A 4,524-nucleotide genomic window follows, 5' to 3' on the forward strand; every position below is an offset into this window, starting at 1 on the left:
AATTTTCTGAAAATTCCAAAGGTGTTTATACTGTAAGTTGGTGTGGATGGCTTCAAGTTAGAATTAATTCAGCAAAATAAAAGTGTCACCAAAAGCAAATTTCTCTTTACTCTGTCTACTCTGATTAGTTTGGGTAGGCCCAGAACTGGAACTAGGGGGATAGGTAGGGTGGGGTGGGGTGGGGATGGCCAGCCTCACTCAAATGACAAGGTTGCCTCCTGTGTGTGTGTGTGTGTGTGTGTGTGTGTGTGTGTGTGTGTGTGTGTGATGGTAAGCAGGTAGATTCCAGGGAAAGTAATCATCAATGTCTACTACACTGCTCAAAATAACATAATTAAACAATTGATCAAATAAGCATCAATAAGTCAGAATTCATGGACGCCTGGGTGGCTCAGTTGGTTCAGCGACTGCCTTCGGCTCAGGTCATGATCCTGGAGTCCCGGGATCGAGTCCCGCATCGGGCGCCCTGCTCGGTGGGGAGTCTGCTTCTCCCTCTGACCCTCCCCCCTCTCACGTGCTCTCTCTCTCTCTTTCTCTCTCATTTTCGCTCTCTCAAATAAATAAATAAATAAATAAAATCTTTAAAACAAAAGTCAGAATTCATGAATGTATATAAATATTTTTGTTAACCAACATGTATGGTTATAATATTAGATGGGATTAAGATGCAACAAAAGTTTTCCTTTTTGATTCATGAAGAATGTAAGGTATCCAGCACAATACTCTCTTATATACATTTATAAATCCACATTATCTATAATTTTGAGTAAACTGAAAAAAATTTTCCACTATAACATCCCTTGTCTTACTCAAATATTACACTGGAAATAATATATATAGTTCATACATATATATGAACTTTCTTGCATCAAGATGCTCTTAGTGTTTTAGTAATATTTTCATGTGGAACCTAGGCCAAAATAAATATGTAAGAGTTCTGTTTATTGAATTGTTAGATCCAAACAACTCAGCAGATATTTTTGTACTAATGATTTAGTAACCATTTGGAAAAAATAATACATATAAATTAAAAAAATGTAACTTTTATTTCATTCTTAAATAACCACAATATGTATTTGCCTGTTGGGCACAGCACGTCTCAACCTTGGAATCAGTTTGGATACCATCACCCTCACTTGTTCTATTTTGATTTGTGTACAGTGCTTGCTTTTTATCATGGTAACTGCCAAAATCTAGCCTCACAAAGATACAATCTAATCAAAGGGAATTTCATATGATCCAATGGTGAAACTGTGAACTACTTTGCCCTAGTAGTGCACACCATGTCTGATAAATGTTGCTGGACTTCTTTTGGAAAATTTAAAACATCTTTTACTGTCCTAGGGTACCTTCGTACACAGTTTGAGAACTGCAGTGACAGTTTTAAAAGAAGACAAAGTAAAAGTCAGAATTGGAAAGCCATGTTTCCAAATTGAAAATGTGAGGAGGTGACAGGTAGTATTAAAAAAAGGAAGTTACCATGTAAGTCTTTCAATAGTTTCTTAAAAAGTTAAATATTTGATTTGTATAACAAATTTTTTATTTACATACCTTTCCCCCAAAACACATTAAAGGAAAAAAGTACATTATAAGGTATAAATTAATCTTTAGAATTTTAAAAACCACTTCAATAAATTAGCATTCTATGTTCAATATTACCATGGAATTACAAACTCATTCTCATGAAAAATGTGGCGAGGCCCGTCCAAGAAGAGATAGATACAACCTCGTATTAATGTAGATTTGAAATTTTAGTACACTTCTAACTAAAACAGTACCAGTACCTGTGGTAATAATTGCTGGGACCAGTCAATGTTCTGAATCCATTGGCCTTATCAACTTAACTCACATTTTTGCCTAGGGAGATATTAGAACATAAAAAAATTCTTCCCCTCTGGATTTCCTTCTACAATGGCTGATTGTCACAGAATTAGGGCGGATAGAGTGCAATTTTTTTTTCCTCCTAAAAAAAAGAGCAGTAAAAACTCATAGGCTAATGTATCACAGTAAGATTTTAGAAGGAGAAAAATCAATTGTCAGTAAGATACTTTGTAATAAATCTTATAGTAGTGGCCTTGTTTGGCGGCTATATACTGCAAAAAGAAGAGAAGCCAATCAGAATGGCATGAATGATTAATGCATTTCATACAAAACCCACAATATCCTTAGAATATATTTGCTAAGGGGCTGCAGTGATAAGAAGGCAAACAAATGACAGAGCTCAAGTAAGGAGCTTCAGAAGGAGTCCTTAAACAAAGACACATGCAGTTAATTTCTTAGTTTCTGTTGACTGTATAAACCAAAGTACTAATACCAGAATACATGTTGTGAGGAAAAAATGACATTCAGATTCTAGGTTAAAGGTGTGAAACTGGAGCTATATAGTAGATTTTATTACTGAATAATCCTATAAGAGGATTATATATTCTGCTCTGTCGACATAAGGTTAGTCATAAGCTTTGGCCAAATGCAGTGTGTCACTTTTTAGCACAAAGTTTAAGACTGAATATGTGGTTCATCATATGTCCTTCCCTCCGCCACAATGACCAACACTATTCCAGGCTAAGGCTGCTCCCTCAGTGTAGAGCAGAGCTGCATCTAACCCTGGGTGGGCATGTGGAATAACTGAGCCACCGAAATAGTCAGTGTTTGTCACTGCAACATAATCTAAACCATCCTGACTGATGCAAGTTATTAGCCATTAGTATTAGCAAAAACTAAATATGAGTACACAGGAAAAGAAAAACAGTAACAACAAAAGCGACTGCTTTCATAAAGGGTATATCAAGGTTTTATAAGCAGCTGGAAAAGTCAGGCCTTGGAAATGGAGAAAGGAGGAAAGAAATCCTTGGGGATAGCCCCGTTGTGAGAGTCCATGGCCTGGGAATGTAGTGACCAGAGCTCTCATGACTATCCCGAACAGCCACTGTCACATATTTTCTCTAAGCTCAGAGGCTTTCAGTTGCTTTCTTGTGGTCACACAGCTAGTAAGGGACAGGCTTATAACGCATTGCTTTCAATTATATTACACTGTCACCGGAGTACCTGGCTAGGTGTGGCAGCTGTGGGGACTACAACAAACAGCCTCCAGGTGCAGTGCTTTCAGGATTCTGGATTTGCTGAAGGCATTTAAGCCTAGGATATACTCTCCCCAAGAAGCACCTCACCCTCCACCACCTGCCAATGACTGAGCATGATAGGGGTATTTGGGTCTGGCCATTTCCGCCCAATGCAAATGTCTCCTCTATGGCTAATCTTCAATTCTGGGGCTCCCTGTTGGAATGCTGAGGTTTTCTCAGAGCTGCACTGTGGTCTGAGGCTTTTCCAATCTCCTCCTCCTAGCTTCCCCTCTCCCTTCACAGGTGTCAGACCTGCATCATGGTCTGAAGGCTTTCCCTGCCTATTCCTGCTCTCTTAGCCCCTATACAGTTTTCACTGTGTAACAAAAATTGGTCTGACACTTATTACAATGGTAAGGAAGATTTTATTTAGGACCTTTGTGATAGATGTCAACACTATCCTAATAGGGGAGAGAGCTCAGGCTCAACTTTTAATACAGCAAAGACAGCTGTGAATTAGAGCCAATGAACAGAACGAAGGAAGTCAGTGGATGGAAAATTACTAAGACGAGACATCAAGGCTAGTTTCTTAATGGTTTCTTCATCAAAGCAAGGTTTCTTGCTAAATTGACTTAATGGGATTCTTGCTGAAGGCAGGCCAGGGTGATCAGATATCAAGGTGGGGAGGTGGGGGTTCTCACTAAACTGTCTCAGCAGGATTCTTACTAAAACTGGGATGGGCAGGCCAAAGTCAAGGCCTAACGATGAGGTCTAGATGAAAAGTGGATTCAGAGGAGCCTATCTAAAGTTTGGTTGAGAAGAGTCTTTGTCACATCCCAATAAATCTCTTATACTTCTTACTCCGTCTTCGCACCTACTTCCTGGAGGTTCTGAATTTTCACACTAGATGAACTGGGAAATCTGATCAGTACCCTGTCTTGTACCAAAATATGTAGACCTTTATGCCTAGATTACTATGGCTTGAAGGATAAAGTTCCTCCTGTTTAAAAAAAAAAAGAGAGAGAGAAAAAAAGAGGCTTGCGTGCTGGTAACGTGCTGCCATCTATGGGCTATTTTCTGTTTGTTAAGCACTGCAGGTAGCAGTTTATAGATTGTCTCATTTAATGCTCATATAATGTTGCCAGTTAGATATTATGACTATTTTTATTTTATACATGAAGAAACTAAAGCTTAGGTGACATGACTTCTGTAAGATGTTCCTTGCAATGCAGGGCGGAGGAAAAATTCAGGCCCAGACCTGTCATATTCTAAACTATCGCTATTTACCCACAGTTAAAATCTTAGTTGATAAATTACTGTTACGCAGGTTTACTCAGCATGGGGAAAGAGGTATAATATTTGGAGTTTGCTTTATGGTAGGAAGGAATTGAGAGGTATAAGAGGCTTTGTGAGTATAACATTTTATGCATACTGTCCCCATTGTTATGCCTAGCCCCTAGAGAAT

This window comes from Callorhinus ursinus, unplaced genomic scaffold, assembly GCF_003265705.2.
Source record: "Callorhinus ursinus isolate GAN/ISIS: 27379988/994484 unplaced genomic scaffold, GSC_fseal_2.0 scaffold16, whole genome shotgun sequence".
In the NCBI taxonomy this organism is placed as follows: Eukaryota; Metazoa; Chordata; class Mammalia; order Carnivora; family Otariidae; genus Callorhinus; species Callorhinus ursinus.